The sequence below is a fragment of the Macaca nemestrina genome, chromosome 3 (genome assembly GCF_043159975.1).
Source record: "Macaca nemestrina isolate mMacNem1 chromosome 3, mMacNem.hap1, whole genome shotgun sequence".
Taxonomy (NCBI): domain Eukaryota; kingdom Metazoa; phylum Chordata; class Mammalia; order Primates; family Cercopithecidae; genus Macaca; species Macaca nemestrina.
In genome coordinates this window covers 155,524,244-155,541,744 of record NC_092127.1, presented here as the reverse complement: position 1 = coordinate 155,541,744, position 17,501 = coordinate 155,524,244, and the positions used below count along the sequence as shown (strand labels likewise).

At 41.0% G+C, this 17,501-nt stretch overlaps 1 long non-coding RNA gene across 6 annotated transcripts in view; it reads right to left on the bottom strand.

Annotated features, from left to right (window-relative positions):
- LOC105487710 (uncharacterized) overlaps positions 1-17,501 on the bottom strand; it is a 58,932-nt gene that overhangs the window by 24,319 nt on the left and 17,112 nt on the right. For 5 of the 6 annotated variants that reach the window (XR_011621331.1, XR_011621329.1, XR_011621328.1 and 2 more), the window contains exons 2-3: positions 16,166-16,290; positions 11,094-11,368 (exon numbers count right to left, since the gene is read on the bottom strand). This is a non-coding gene — a long non-coding RNA (uncharacterized lncRNA). The remainder of the gene's footprint in view (positions 1-11,093; positions 11,369-16,165; positions 16,291-17,501) is intronic. The other variant, XR_011621330.1, reaches the window with a different exon arrangement.

The window sequence follows — 17,501 nt, the reverse complement described above, 5'->3', positions numbered from 1 at the left end:
CTCAAACTCCTGGACTCAAGCAATCCACCCACCTTGGCCTCTCAAAATGTTGGGATTACAGGCACGAGCCACCATGCCTGGCCAAGAGTAGCTTCTATCTAAATTCTCAGTTTGCTTATGAGTCTGCCATCCTCCATCTACTTTGCATAATTAATATCATATGCAATATTAATGATGTTCTTTCATATTGGGATTGGGAATGAGAATTTAATTTTAAATGTATTCCACAAAAAATTTGATAGTTGCTTCTGTAAATGTCATTTTTAATGTACTTAAACTGTTTTCCCAACAACTCCTCTGGCAATAAGCCATACTATGTGGCAAAGGCTTTCTTTTTTTTTCTTGGATTAAATAAAACAACATATTTACTTTCGTCTGTTTGACTTTTAACAACTTATTGCTGTGACTCACTCTGCTAGCCTTGAATTTTAAAAATAAATAGCAGTTTCTGGTTATCTTTAGTTTTCTCACCATTTTTTAAAAAGATAAAAAAGTGAATACAAACTTAATAAGAACATAAAGTGCCTCTAACTATTCTATTACATTGACACTCCAATTCCAGAAGACAGACAATTGTATTAGTTTTCCTGGGCTGTCCTAACAAGGTACTTCAAACTGGGTGGCTTAAAACAACAGAAATGTGTTGTGTTACAGCTCTGGAAGCTGGAAGTCTGAAATCAAGGTGTGGTCGGCAAGGCCATTTTACCCCAGTAGGGAAAACCTGTAGGGAAATCGTTCTTTGCCTCTTCCTCACTCTGGTAGTTTGTCAGCAATCTTTGGCCTTCCTTGGCTGATAGACGCATCACTCCAATCTTGATTTCCAGCCACCTTCCCATAAACCCACCCTTCTTCAGTATAAGCTTGTCTTAACTAATTACGTGGGCAAAGATCCTATTTCAAATAATGACCCAATCTGAAATAATGGGAGTTAGCGGCTTCAACGTATCTTTCTTGAGGGGACACAATTCAACCTATATTAACTATTTTGCTTTTAAAAATTAACCGTCCAGGCGCGGTGGCTCAAGCCTGTAATCCCAGCACTTTGGGAGGCTGAGGGGGGCGGATCACAAGGTCAGGAGATCCAGACCATCCTGACTAACATGGTGAAACCCCGTCTCTAGTAAAAATATAAAAAATTAGCCGGGCGAGGTGGCGGGCGCCTGTAGTCCCAGCTACTCGGGAGGCTGAGGCAGGAGAATGGCGTGAATCCGGGAGGCGGAGTTTGCAGCGAGCCGAGATAGCGGCACTGCAGTCCGGCCTGGGCGAAAGAGCGAGACTTCCCTCTCAAAAAAATAAATAAAATAAAATAAAATAAAATAAAATAAAATAAAATGAAAATTAACAACTATTTGTATAGTATGGTTAAATCCAATTATATTGTTAAAAGTATTTCTTGGCCAGGCACAGTGGCTCATAACCTGTAGTATCAGCACTTCGTAAGGCTGAGGTGTGTGGATCGCTTGAGCCCCAGCATTCAAGACCACCCTGGAAAACATGGCAAAACCCCACCTCTACAAAAAATACAAACATTAGCCAGGTGTGGTGGCTCATGCCGATAGTCCCAGCTATTCCAGAGGCTAAGAAGTAGGAGAATTGCTTGAGCCTGGGAGATCAAGGCTGTTGTGAGCCAGGATTGCACCATTGCACTCTAGCCTGGGTGACAGAGCAAAGCTCTGTCTCTAAAAATAAATAAATAAAAAGTATTTCTTAGAAGAAAAATTTGATCTAGCAGTTTGAGAGGAAAACTTGAATGTGGTTCAGCAAAACCATAAGAGGCAGGTCATGTGAGTTTAGACACATCAAGAAGAGCAGAGGTTTAGGAAGCAAGTGGACATATTTCTCCCCCTTTTGTTTATGACCATGTCATCATCTACAAACATCTGGAAGACACAAAAATCTGATACATGTGGGTTTCCTGATTGCTATGGACTGAATTGTGATCTCCTAAAATTTATATGTTGAAGTCCTAACCCCCAATATGATAGTATTTGGAGATGAGGCTTTTGTGAGTAATTACATTTAGATGAGGTCCTGAGAGTGAAGGGACCTGGGATTAGGTGCTGATAAGAAGAGAACACCAGAGAGCTTGCTCTCTGTCTGTCCCTCTCTTCTGTGGGAAGACAGAGACAGAAGGTGACCATCTGCAAACCAGGAAGAGAAGCCTCACCAGACCCTGATCATACAGGCACCCAATCTTGGAATTTCAGCCTCAGAACTGCAAGAAAAAAGGTTTCTGCTGGCTTAGCCACCCAGTTTATGGCATTTTGTTAAGGCAGCTCAAACTGACTAAGACAAGGATGCAAAACCAGATTCATTCAATAAAATCTTGCATTAAAATGTTGTTTTCAAATAACCAAGCAATGCAGATATCAGGGCCAAGAGTCAATTCTATGTGAATAATGGTGAGGGAAAGTGGTCCACAGGCTGGTCAGGGGTGCAGACGACAGAGGATTTTGCCTGCTGATCATGAGTACAATGACTTGGCAATATCTTTCCCCACCATACAGGAGATTTAGTCAAATCGTTGGTAATCCTTGTAGGGGATGACCTTGTAATAATAATGACAAACACACACAAGGCACTTACTGTGAACTAGACACTATTCCAAGCACTTTAAAAAACCTTAGCAACTCTGTGAAGTAGGTACTATGATTCTTCCCATTTTATAGATAGGAAATTGAGGCACAGATTAAATAATTTGCCCTGGTTGCAGCTAGGAAGTAATAGAACCCAAGTCCATGTTCGCAATTACTCTGCTATGCTGCCATAAAGTTTCATATTCAGGAATCAAACCACTAATCTCTAAGCAATAATGCACTTCCTTAATAATATGGTTCTTTTTTGTAATAATACAAAATTCTAGTATGTACTGACTTAGACCAGTGTGTGTGTGTGTGTGTGTGTGTGTGTGTGTCAGAAGTCCAAAGGTCAAAAAACACATATCACCAGAAATCATCATAATTGAAATACTCTGAAACACATCCAATTCCAGTGGAATTAATTTCCTCATAGCATCTTTACATTATTGTAAAGATAATTTGGACTTTGGTCCAAATGTTAAAAAAACATATAATTTTTACATTTAGACTTTGATATTCTGCACAGGCTTACGAACATACCCGCTTCCCTTTACAAAATGGTGAGAAGAAGAATTAAGTTAGAGCCAAATCGCTAAAATTTGACAAAAGATGAATACTGTAAATGTTTTAAGAAAAAGTTCATGTTCTTTTACAAACAATTTTGGATTATCCATATTAAGCAAATATCTCAGGGTAGATCATTGTTCCTTAGGATAATTGACTTAAGCCTTATTACTAGATGGCGTAAAATCCCAGAATTGACAACTGAACCTACCAGAAGCACAGAGTGATAAATTTTTCACAAACACTTTGAAATATTGATAAGTAGAAAATGTGCTTTTATTTCTCTTTTCCAATACATTTAACAGTGGTTATATTTTAGAATGTAGGTGTTCTATTTATGCTGTTTAACTATTGATAATGTCTCTTTATGTATGAGCTGATATTTGTAAATGTGTGTATATTTATAAACATGTACTTGTGTGTATACATGTACACACATAGATTGTATATAAACATATTTATTACTATTCATGTCTCTTTTTGAAGGGGCTGAATTGTGTGCTCACTTTCTGAACTTTTTTTTTTAATAACTTTAAGTTCTGCAATACATGTGCAGAACATGCAGGATTGTTACCTAGGTATACACATGCCATAGTGGTTTGCTGCACCCATCAACCCATCATCGACATTAGGTACTTATCCTAATGCTCTCCCTCCCCTAGCCCCACAATCCCTGACAGGCCCCGGTGTGTGATGTTCCCCTCCCTGTGTCCATGTGTTCTCATTGCTCAACTCCCACCTGTGAATGAGAACATGTGGTGTTTGGTTTTCTGTTCCTGTGTTAGTTTGCTGAGAATGATGGTTTCCAGCTTCATCCATGTCCCTGCCTTTTTTATGGCTGCATAGTATTCCATGGTATATATGTGCCACATTTTCTTTATCCAGTCTATCATTGATGGGCATTTGCGTTGGCTCCAAGTCTTTGCTATTGTGAACAGTGCTGCAATAAACATATGTGTGCATGTGTCTTTATAGCAGAATTATTTATAATCCTTTGGGTATATACCCAGTAATTGGAATCCTGGGTCAAATGATATTTCTCGTTCTAGGTCCTTGAGGAATCGCCACACTGTCTTCCACATCCACAATGGTTGAACTAATTTACACTCGCACCAACAGTGTAAATGCGTTCCTATTTCTCCACATCCTCTCCAGCATCTGTTGTTTCCTGACTTTTTAGTGATTAGCATTCTAACTGGCATGAGATGGTATCTCATTGTGGTTTTGATTTGTGTTTCTCTAATGACCAGTGATGATGAGCTTTTTAAAATATGTTTGTTGGCCACATAAATGTTTTCTTTTGAGAAGTATGTGTTCATATCCTTTGCCCACTTTTTGATGGGGTTGTTTGTTTTTTTTCTTGTAAATTTATTTAAGTTCCTTGTAGATTCTGGATATTAGCCCTTTGTCAGATGGATAGATTGCAAAAATTTTCTCCCATTCTGTAGGTTGCCTATTCACTCTGATGACAGCTTATTTTGCTGTGCAGAAGCTCTTTAGTTGAATTAGATCCCATTTGTTAATTTTGGCTTTTGTTGCCATTGCTTTTGGTGTTTTAGTCATAAAGTCTTTGCCCATGCCTATGTCCTGAATGGTATTGCCTAGGTTTTCTTCTAGGGTTTTTATGGTTTAGGTCTTACATTTAAGTCTTTAATCCATCTTGAGTTAATTTTTGTATAAGGTATAAGGAAGGGGTCCAGTTTCAGTTTTCTGCATATGGCTAGCCAATTTTCCCAACACCATTTATTAAATAGGGAATTCTTTCCCCATTGCTTGTTTTTGTCAGGTTTGCCAAAGATCAGATGGTTGTAAACGTGTGGCAATATTTCTGAGGTCTCTGTTCTTTTCCATTGGCCTATATCTCTGTTTTGGTACCAGTACAATGCTGTTTTGGTTGCTGTAGCCTTGTAGTATAGTTTGAAGTCAGGTAGCGTTATGCCTCCAGCTTCGTTCTTTTTGCTTAGGATTGTCTTGGCTATACAGGCTCTTTTTTGGTTCCATATGAAACTTAAAGTAGTTTTTTCTAATTCTGTGAAGGAAGACAATGGTAACTTGATGGGGATAGCATTGAATCCATAAATTACTTTGGGCAGTATGGCCATTTTCATGACATGGATTCTTCCTATCCTTAAGCATGAAATGTTTTTCCATTTTTTTGTGTCCTCTCTTATTTCCTTGAGTAGTGGTTTGTAATTCTACTTGAAGAGGTCCTTCACATCCCTTGTAAGTTGTATTCCTAGGTATTTTATTCTCTTTGTAGCAATTGTGAATAGGAGTTCACTCATGATTTGGCTCTCTGTTTGTCTGTTATTGGTGTATAGGAATGCTTATGATTTTTGCACATTGATTTTGTATCCGGAGACTTTGCTGAAGTTGCTCATCAGCTTAAGGAGATTTTGGGCTGAGATGATGGGGTTTTCTAAATACACAATCATGTCATCTGCAGAGACAACTTGACTTCCTCTCTTCCTATTTGAATACCTTTTATTCTTTCTCCTGCCTGATTGCCCTGGCCAGAACTTCCAATACTGTGTTGAATAGGAGTGGTGAGAGAGAGCAACCTTGTCTTGTACTTGTTTTCAAGGGGAATGCTTCCAGCTTTTGCCCATTCAGTGTGATATTGGCTGTGGGTTTGTCATAAATAGCTCTTATTATGTTGAGATATGTTTCATCAATATCTAGTTTATTGAGAGTTTTTAGCATGAAGGGGTTTTGAATTTTATCGAAGGCCTTTTGTGCATATATTGAGATAATCATGTGGTTTTTGTTATTGGTTCTGTTTATGTGATGGGTTATGTTTATTGATTTGTGAATGTTGAACCAGTCTTGCATCCCAGGGATAAAGCCAACTTGATCATAGTGGATAAGATTTTTGATGTGCTGCTAGATTTGGTTTGCCAGTATTTCATTGAGGATTTTCACGTCAATGTTCATTAGGGATTTTGGCCTGAAATTTTCTTTTTTTGTTGTGTCTCTGCCAGGGATTGGTATCAGGATTATTCTAGCCTCATAAAATGAGTTAGGGAGGAGTCCATGTTTTTCTATTGTTTAGAATAGTTTCAGAAGGAATGGTACCAGCTCCTCTTTGTAATTCTGGTAGAATTCGGCTGTGAATTCATCTGGTTCTGGGCTTTTTTTGGTTGGTAGGCTATTAATTTCTGCTTCAATTTCAGAACTTGTTATTGGTCTATTCAGGGATTCGACTTCTTCCTGATTTAGTCTTGAGAGGGTGTATGTGTCCAGGAATTTATCCATTTCTTTTAGATTTTCTAGTTTATTTGTGTAAAGTGGTTTATAGTATTCTCTGATGGTGGTTTGTATTTCTGTGGGATCAGTGGTGACATCCCCTTTATTATTTTTTACTGTGTCTATATGATTCTTCGCTATTTTCTTCTTTATTAGTCTGGCTAGCGGTCTATCTATTTTGTTAATCTTTTCAAAAAACCAGCTCCTGAATTCATTGATTTTTTGAAGGGTTTTTCGTGTCTCTATCTCCTTCAATTTCACTCTGATCTCAGTTACTTTTGTGTTCTGCTACCTTTTGAATTTGTTTGCTCTTTCTTCTCCAGTTATTTTAATTGTGATGCTAGGGTGTTGATTTTAGATCTTTCCCACTTTCTCCTGTGGGTATTTAGTGCTATAAATTCCCCTCTAAACACTTCTTTAGCTGTGTCCCAGAGATTCTGGTACATGGTGTCTTTGTTTTCATTGGTTTCAAGAACATATTTATTTGTGCCTTAATTTTGTTATTTACCCAGTAGTCATTCAGGAGCAGGTTGTTCAGTTTCCATGTAATTGTGTGGTTTTGACTGAGTTTCTTAATCCTGAGTTCTAATTTGATGGCACTGTGGTCTGAGAGACGGTTTGTTATGATTTCTGTTCTTTTGCATTTGCTGAGGAGTGTTTTACATCCAATTATGTCGTCAATTTTAGAATAAGTGCGATGTGGTGCTGAGAAGAATGCAAATTCTGTTGACTTGGGTTAGAGAGTTCTGTCGATGTCTATTAGGTCCGCTTGGTCCAGAGCTGAGTTCAAGTCCTGAATATCCTTGTTAATTTTCTGTCTCATTGATCCATCTAATATTGACAGTGGAGTGTTAAAGTCTCCCACTATTACTGTGTGGGAGTCTAAGTCTCTTTGTAGGTCTCTAAGAACTTGCTTTATGAATCTGGGTGCTCCTGTATTGGGTGCATATATATTTAGGATAGTTAGCTCTTCTTGTTGCATTGATCACTTTACCATTATGTAATGCCCTTCTTTGTCTTTTTTGATCTTTGTTGGTTTAAAGTCTGTTTTATCAGAGACTAGGATTGCAACCCCTGCTTTTTTTTTTCTTTCCATTTGCTTAGTAAATATTCCTCCATCCTTTTATTTTGAGCTTACATGTGTCTTTGCATACGAGATGGGTCTCCTAAATATAGCACACCAATGGGTCTTGACTCTTTATCCAATTTGCCAGTCTGTGTCTTTTAATTGGGGCATTTAGTCCATTTACATTTAAGGTTAACATTGTTATGTGTTAGTTTGATCCTGTCATTATGATGCTAGCTGGTTATTTTGCCTATTAGTTGATGCAGTTTCTTCACAGTGTCAATGATCTTCACAATTTGGCATGTTTTTGCAGTGGTCGGTACTGGTTTTTCTTTCCATATTTAGTGCTTCCTTCAGGAGCTCTTGTAGGGCAGGCCTGGTGGTGACAAAATCTCTCAGTATTTGCTTATCTGTAAAGGATTTTATTTCTCCCTCACTTATGAAGCTTAGTTTGGCTGGATATGAAATTCTGGGTTAAAAATTCTTTTTTAAGAATGTTGGATATTGACCCCCACTCTTTTCTGGCTTGTAAGGTTTCTTCAGAGAGATCTACTGTTAGTCTCATGGGCTTCCCTTTGTGGATAACCTGACATTTCTCTCTGGATGCCCTTAACATTTTTTCCGTCATTTCAACCTTGGTGAATCTGATAATTATGTGTCTTGAGGTTGCTCTTCTCATGGAGTATCCTTGTGGTGTTTTCTGTATTTCCTGAATTTGAATGTTGGCCTGTCTTGCTAGGTTGGGGAAGTTCTCCTGGAGTGTTTCCCAACTTGGTTCCATTCTCCCCGTCACTTTCAGGTAAATCAAACGTAGGTTTGGTCTTTTCACATAGTCCCATATTTCTTGGAGCCTTTGTTCATTCTTTTTCATTCTTTTTTCTCTAATCTTGTCTTCACACTTTATCTCATTAAGTTGATCTTCAATCTCTAATATCCTTTCTTCCACTTGATTGCTTAGGCTATTGATACTTGTGTATGCTTCACAAAGTTCTCGTGCTATGTTTTCCGGCTCCATCAGGTCATTTATGTTCTTCTCTAAACTGGTTATTTTAGTTAGCAATTTCTCTAACCCTTTTTCAAGGTTCTTAGCTTCCTTGCATTGGGTTAGAACATGCTCCTTTAGTTCAGAGGAGTTTATTATTACCCACCTACTGAAGCCTACTTCTGTCAATTCATCAAACTCATTCTCTGTCCAGTTTTGTTCCCTTGCTGACAAGGAGTTGTGATTCTTTGGAGGAGAAGAGGTGTTCTGGTTTTTGGAATTTTCAGCATTTTTGCATCTTCGTGGATTTATCTAACTTTGGTCTTTGATGTTAGTGACCTGTGGATGGGGTTTTTTTGTGGACATCCTTTTTGTTGAGGTTGATGCTATTCCTTTATGTTTGTTAGTTTTCTTTCTAATAGTCAGGCCCCTCTGCTGCAGGCCTGCTGGAGTTTGCTGGAGGTCCACTCCAGACCCTGTTTGCCCAGGGAATCAACAGTGGAGGCTGAAGAACAGCAAAGATTACTGCCTGTTCCTTCCTCTGGAAGCTTCATCCCAGAGGGGCACCTGCCAGATGCCAGCTGGAGCTCTCCTGTATGAGGTGTCTGTTGACCCCTGCTGGGAGGCGTCTCCCCATCAGGAGGCATGGGGGTCAGGGACGCACTTGAGGAGGCAGTCTGTCCCTTAGCAGAGGTCGAGCGCTGTGCTTGGGAGATCCACTGCTCTCTTCAGAGCCAGCAGGCAGGAATGTTTAAGTCTGCTGAAGCTGCACCCACAGCCTCCCCTTCCCCCAGGTGCTCTGTCCCAGGGAGATAGTAGTTTTATCTAGAAGCCCCTGACTGGGGCTGCTTGCCTTTCTTTCAGAGATGCCCTGCCCAGAGAGGAGGAATCTAGAGAGGCAATCTAGCTACAGTAGCTTTGCCGAGCTGCAGTAGGCTCCTCCCAATTCAAACCTCCCAACAGCTTTGTTTACACTCTGAGGGGAAAACCACCTACTGAAGCCTCAGTAATGGCGGATGCCCCTCCCCCCACCAAGGTCAAGCATCCGGGTCAACTTCAGACTGCTGTGCTGGTAGCGAGAATTTCAAGCCAGTGGATCTCAGCTTTCTGGGCTCCGTGGTGGTGGGATCCGCTGAGCTAGACCACTTGGCTCCCTGGCTTCAGCCCCCTTCCCTGGGGAGTGAAGGTTGTGTCTGGCTGGCATTCCAGGAGCCACTGGGGTGTGAAAAAAAAAACTGCTTCAGCTAGCTCAGTGTCTGCCCAAACGGCCTCCAAGTTTTGCACTTAAAACCCAGGGCCCTGGTGGCATAGGCACGCGACGGAATCTCCTGGTCTGCGGGTTGTGAAGACCATGGGAAAAGCATAGTATCTGGGTTGGAATGCACCATTCCTCATGGCACAGTCCCTCATGGCTTCCCTTGGCTAGAGGAAGGAGCTCCCCGACCCCTTGCACTTCCCAGTTGAGGTGACACCCCACCCTGCTTCGACTTACCCTCTGTGGGCTGCACCCAGTGTCTAACCAATCCCAGTGAGATGAGCCATGTACCTCAGTTGGAAATGCAGGCCAGGCGTGGTGGCTAACGCCTGTAATCCCAACACTTTGAGAGGTTGAGGCAGGTGGATGACCTGAGGTCAGGAGTTCTAGACCAGCCTGGCCAACACATGGTGAAACCCCGTCTCTCCTAAAAATACAAAATTAGCCGGGCATCATGGCACATGCCTGTAATCCCAGCTACTTGGTAGGCTGAGGCAGGGTAATTGCTTGAACCTGGGAGGCAGAGTTTGCAGTGAGCCAAGATCACGCCACTACACTCCAGCCTAGGCAACGAGAGCGAAACATCTCAAAAAAAAAAAAAAACAAAAAACGGAAATGCAGAAATCAGAAATCACCTACCTTTAGTGTTGATCTCGCTGGGAGGTGCAAACCAGAGCTGTTCCTATTTGGCTATCTTGCCAGCCACCCCTACAGTAGAATTTTTTTTTTTTTTTTTTTTTTTTTTTTTTTTTTTTTTTTTTTTGAGACAGGCTCTTATTCTGTTGCCCAGGCTGGAGTGCAATAGAGCACTCATGGCTCACTGCAGCCTCCAACTCCTGGGCTCAATTGATCCTCCCACCTCAGCCTCCCAAGTAGCTAGGACTACAGGCTCACACCACCATACCAGGCTAATTTTTTTTTTTTTTTTTTTTTTTTTTTTTTGTGATAGAGACATGGTTTCATCATGTTGCCCAGGCTGGTCTTGAACTCCGTGGCTCAAGTGATCTGCAAAATGCTGGTACTACAGGCTTGAGCCACTGTGCCCAGCTTATTCCTGAACTTTTTAGATTATAATATAGTTAACAGAGTGCTAAATTACTGGAGATTGAAGAGTAACAGTGGAAAAAGAGCATTTGGTAATATCTTGATGTTGCTAGTTTTGTTTTAGGAATGTGTTTCCCTCATGAATTCCAGGAGCACAGGTGGTTGGAGGGGCTCTCTTGACAGTGATTTTATAGCTCACCATCAGATCACAGCATAAGACTGAAGGCTTGACTCATCTTTCTTCTCTTGTCCTTATTTTGCCCATTTGTAAAAGGAGAGAGATTTTGCTGGAGGATATTTGAGGACTCTTTTATCTCTAACATCCTGTGAATTGCAAACATTATTAACTATTGTTACCTTTCATGAGAGCAGGTAGTTGAATCCAAATTGCATTCCATTTTCTAATTAAGGTGTTTCAGACTTCTGCGATTTTGTATTAGACGAGAAATATATGGGACCCTCTTTTTCCTGACATGAGGGAATACAGCTGGTGCGGTAATTTGCATCTCTCTTGGGGACCTAGATATACTTTCACATCGTCTGGTTTCTTCTGAAGACTTGAGGTGTCTGAACAGGATAGTACTAAAGTCACTGTTAAGTCAAGCCCAGGCCAAGAAAAACTTCCTTTGTATCTGCAAAATAAAACACACAATGTTGTAATACTAAAGATTTTTAAGCCTACTCTATTGGCTAGGAATGGCTTTCTTATTACTACGTAGTGTCTTTTTTTTTTTTTTTTTTTTTTTTTTTTTTTTTTTTTTGAGACAGATTCTCATCCTGTTGCCCAGGCTAGAGTACATGGTATGATCTCGGATCACTGCAACCTCTGCCTCCCAGGTTCAAGTGATTCTCCTGCCCCAGCCTCCCAAGTAGCTGGGATTACAGGCGTGTGCCACCACGCCCGGCTAATTTTTGTATGTTTTGGTAGGGATGGGGTTTCACCATGTTGAACAGGCTGGTCTCAAACTGCTGACCTCAAGTGACCCACCCGCCTCAGCCTCCCAAAGTGCTGGGATTACAGGCATGAACCACTGCACCTGGCTCATAGTATCTATTTTGAAGTACAGAACTGCTGAGAGACCTTTAAACTCATCTCAGCATTTTGTGTGGATGTCTCCAGAACTCTTGCCATCCTGTGTTGAGGGTTCCTTGCCCAATTTTTACTCCCCTATCTTCTCCAGTACCTACTCTCCCTCTGACACAGCCCCATACAATGCAGGTTTCTACATGGCCATCTTTAATTCAATTCAGCAAATATTTATGGACCCATATGACCTGCCCAGCTCTGCAGTGGGTGTTGGGGATATAAACTTCAATATAATTAGAGACCTATCACATGAATTAACCACAAAGCACTCCTCTGGGTTACATGAACAAATTGATCTACTGCACAGGTTTGCTTAACATTGAACACTTAGCCGGGCGCGGTGGCTCAAGCCTGTAATCCCAGCACTTGGGAGGCTGAGACGGGCGGATCATGAGGTCAGGAGATCGAGACCATCCTGGCTAACGCGGTGAAACCCCGTCTCTACTAAAAAATACAAAAAAAACTAGCTGGGCGAGGTGGCAGGCGCCTGTAGTCCCAGCTACTCGGGAGGCTGAGGCAGGAGAATGGCGTAAACCCGAGAGGAGGAACTTGTAGTGAGTTGAGATCCGGCCCCTGCACTCCACCCTGGGCCACAGAGCGAGACTCCGTCTCAAAAAAATATAAATATATTCAACACTTAAAAATTAGAATAATGCCTCAGATTATTTTCTGTTTTTTTTTTTTTCCCCACAGTTAATGAAAATTCCCTCCCTTTGCTGATAGTGGAAACTTTGTCGTGTAATGCTTTGTCTGATTCATGACAATAGAACAATTTTATCATTATCTACAAGGAAGGATACTTCTATTTAGAAAGTTAAGAGAAAACATAGATATTTATTTCCTTTCATCCAAAAGTGAAAACCAAACTATAAACATATACATTAAAGGAAGTGGTGCAGCTATGGTTTGAATATATGTTCCCACCAACTCCCAAGTTGAATTGGAATCCCCAATGCTGGAAGTTGGGCCTGGTTTGAGGTAGGGCCTGGTGGGTCATCAGGGTCAATCCCTCATGCTGCTATCCTCCTGATAGTGAGTGAGTTCTCACAAGATCTGGTTGTTTAAGTGTGTGGCACTGCCCCCATCTTGTTCCTGCTCTTACCATGTGAAGTGCCTGCTCCCACTTCACCTTCTGCCATGAGTAAGAACTTCCTGGGGCCTCCCCAGAAGCAGATGCCAGCACTGTTTCCTGTACAGCCTGCAGAACTGTGAGCCAATTAAATCTCTTTTCTTATAAATTACCCAGTCTCAGGTATTTCTTTCTAGCAATGCAAGAACAACCTAATATACAGGTGCTAATACATAATATTCATAAACACAAGTAAAATAATATGGTCTGTCAAGAGGCCATTCTGCCCACCCGAGTTCTGTAGATGGGTATTAGAATATTGCCAAAAATAATAATATTTGGCAGAAATATTATTCATCAGAAATCCATGCCAAGTTCATACGCTCTTGGCTTAGCTGGCTCCTGCTCACCAAATCAAAGTCTGAATAAAAGTTGGAAAAAAGTTTTAATTTCTCCTGATATATTTCTTCATGAGATAAAAGAAGATATAGCTAAATATTCAATAGCAGAATAATTATATCTGAAATCACCTTGCTTTTCCTGAAATATATTAAAGCTGCATTTTATAAGAAAGGATTTTGACTTCCAGTTTTGAGGGTCTATCTGAAACTGCCTTTGCAAAATTATTACTGAGACAGTGAAAGACATCTAACCTAACTGACTCCATCTTGCTTCTAATCTTTAAACTGTGCTTGTTCCTTCCTGAGCATCTGCTAAACTAACTTTGGGAGAAACTTAGTTTATAGTTTAAAACAAAAATGATAACACCCTTCTCCCAAAACAAACCTTCTTGCCAGGGGACAAGAATGCCTTTGTAGAACTAACAAATTAGGCACAAGATTAGAAATTATGGTTTAGGAATCATGCAGCTGGAGGCTACAAGATTCTGACCCTCCCTAAACTGCTCCTAAGATCAGTGCTTCAGATATTTTGCAGACCCTGCACTTGATGGATCAGCTAGCCCCACCCAGATCAATACACTGGTTCATCTGATCTTGTGGTACCCACATAGGAACTGACTCAGCACAAGAGAACAGCTTCGACTTCCCATGATTTCATCTCCAACCCAACCAATCAGTGCTCTCGACTCACTGGCTTTTCCCCACCCACCAAATTATCCTTAAAATCTCTGATCTCCGAATGCTCAGGGGGACTGATTTGAGTGGTAATAAAACTCTGGTCTCCTCCACAGCTGGCTCTGCATGAATAACTCTTTCTCTGTTGCAATTCCCCTGCCTTGATAAATCCACTCTGTCTAGGCAGCGGGCAAGGTGAACCCACACGTGCAGTGAACCAGTCTATTTCTACAAGGTTAGATTTTTGAAACCTTCACTGTCTCATAAAGTTGCTAGGCCCAGGTGGCTATTGAAAACTTGAAATGTGGCTAGTTTAAACTAAGATATGTTCTAAGTGTAAAATACACACTGGATTTTGAAGACTTAAATGAAAAAGAGAGTGTAGAATATCTCAATATTTTGTTATATGGATTACATAATAAAATGATATTATTTTGGATATGTTGGTTAAATAAAATGTATTATTAAAAGAAATGTCATGTGTTTCTTTTTACTCTACTAGAATATGTTACATTCATGGCTTCCATAATATTTATTTTGGACAGCACTGATTTATAATCTATTTTAAAATACTTCAGCAAAACCAATGTGATTGTTAGTTTTCATCTATATTCTACAAATGGACATTTGAAAGCCAACATTCTGGAGACAGCTGTAACATTTCTTTAGAGATAAAGAAATGATAACAAAGATTTTTATTTTATTTTATTTTATTTTGAGACAGGGTTTCTGCTCTTGTTGCCCAGGCTGGAGTACAATGGCGCCATCTTGGCTCACTGCAACCTCCACCTCCTGGGTTCAAGCGATTCTCCTGCCTCAGCCTCCCAAGTAGCTGGGATTACAGGCATGCGCCACCACGCCCGGCTAATTTTTTGTATTTTTCCTAGAGAGGGGGTTTCTCCATGTTGGCCAGGCTGGTCTCGAACTCCTGACCTCAGGGGATCCACCTGCCTTGGCCTCCCAAAGTGCTGGGATTACAGGCATGAGCCACAGCACCCAGCCAAAAATATCTTTATCTCTAATCAATCCCAGAGGGCTTATGAGGTAGATTGCATTACTGTTACAAATAAGTATAGCTATATTTGGAGTCCTTCCCTATTGGAGAACTATAGTTCCCACATTGGCTTCAGGCTTGGTCACATGACTTGCTTTGGCCAGCCAATGAAATGTGAGTGGCAGTGATATATACCACTCCAAGCAGATGCTTTAAAAGCCCTCATGTGACCTGTCCACTCTCTTTTCCTTGTGCCACAAGACCACATGTCCCATACGGGGACAATTTCCTCAGCCTGGGCACTGGAATAGAGACAACATGGAGTAGACCCTTGACGTATATGTACCCCAAGAGAGAAGAAACTCTTTCCCCAGAGAGAAGCCAAAAACTAGAGAAAGAGGAGGACGTGGGAGCTAGTATGGTGTTTGTTTTCCCTTGAGCCCCCAAACCACATTTAAGCTCCTACAATTTTTGGCAGATGAGGGCCAAATTGTAAGTCTTGATGTAAGTCTTGGAGAGGGACTCTAGAACTGCAGGCAGTTCTACAAGGCTATCTGTATCTAATTTGCTCACTGCTATAGTCCAAGCACCAAACAGTGCCTGACACACCATAGGAGTTCAACAAATATTTGTTGAATAAATGAATGAAGACCAAAGGCAGATATCAATTTTGAAGAGCTTGAAGTTTCTATATATTTGGGGATGTTCTTTAAAAAAAAAAAAAAATGTTACTAATACAAAGTTAGGTTACAAAAATGAAAATTTATTTAGAATTTCTTTTTTTTTTTTTTTGATAGGGTCTTACTCTTGTTGCCCAGGCTGGAGTGCATGCAATAGCATGATTTCAGCTCACTGCAACCACCACCCTCTGGGTTCAAGCAACTCTCCTGCCTCAGCTTCCCGCATAGCTAGGACTACAGATGCATGCTACTATGGCCAGCTAATTTTTGTATTTTTAATAGAGAGGGGGTTTCACCATGTTGGTGAGGCTGGTCTTGAACTCCTGACCTCAGGTGATCCACTCACCTCGGCCTTCCAAAGTGCGGGGATTACAGGCATAAGCCACCATGTTTGGCCTAGAATTTGTTTAAAATCCAAAATGTTAGCAGAGTTTTGGACTAACGAATACTACAAACATACAAATGTAGGTAAGTAACACATGCTTATTAATTAACATGTTTATTAATTAATTGCCTAACTCACCTCTATGATGCTTTTTTTCCCTGCATGTTTTAGCTCCAAGCTACTTGATCTTCTCCTCACAAGACAACAATTTTAGAATATTTTCCTTTTTTTTTAGCCCCTCCTGGCTTATACAAGCTCAGCTTCTAAAGAGAGATCAGAAAGATCATTCAGTCTTTCCTTCAGTATGACTGATTTTTTTTCTTCTTCTTCTCTCTCTTTTTTTTTTTTTTTTTTTTTTTTTTTTTTAAGACAGAGTCTTACTCTGTTACCCAGGCTGGAGTCCAGTGGTGTGATCTCAGCTCACTGCAACCTCCGCCTCCCAGGTTCAAGTAATTCTCATGCCTCAGTCTCTCCAGTAGCTGGGATGACAGGTACCTGCCACCACGTCCAGCTAATTTTTGTAATTTTAGTAGAGATGGGGTTTCACCATGTTGGCCAGGCTGGGCTGGAACTCCTGACCTCAATGATCTGTCTGCCTTGGTTTCCCAAAGTGCTGGGATTATAGGCATAAAGCTCCACACCAGGCCGCATGATTGATTTTTTAAATTGTTATTATTATAATAATTGTTTTTGAGATGGAGTCTCACTCTGTTGCCCAGGCTGGAATGCAGTAGCATGATCTCAGTTCACTGCAACCTCTGTTTCTTGGGTTCAAGTGATTTTCCTGCCTCAGACTCCTGAGTAGCTGGGACTACAGGCGCCTGCCACCACGCCCGGCGAAGTTTTGTATTTTTAGTGGAGATGGGGTTTCACCATGTGGGCTAGACTGGTCTCAAACTCCTGACCTCAAGTAATCCACCTCCCTCAGCCTCCCAAAATGCTGGGATTACAGGCATGAACCACCGTTCCCAGCCCTGATTTTTAAAATTATTATTTATCATTTAGAAAATTTCCTTTTAGATTTATATAATATTTTTTTTTTTTTTAATTTTTTTCCAAGATGGAGTCTTGCTCTGTCGCCCAGGCTGGAGTGCAGTGGCGTGATCTCAGCTTACTGCAACCTCTGCCTCCCGGGTTCAAGCAATTCTCTTGCCTCAACCTCCCAAGTAGCTGGGATTACAGACACCCACCACCATGCCCCGCTAATTTTTATATTTTTAGTACAGATGGGGTTTCACCATGTGGCCAAACTGGTCTCGAACTACTGACCTCGTGATCTGCCTACCTCAGCCTCCCAAAGTGCTGGGATTACAGGGTTGAGCCACTGTGCCCAGCCTACATAACATTATGTACCTCATATAACCTCAGCACCTCACTTGCTGTGGAAAGCTATCTAGGCCCCAGTAAAGTAATACAGTTAGGTTTCAGCCTCCTGGGACAGTTTAGCTGGAACACAGGGTTATTAGACCTAAGA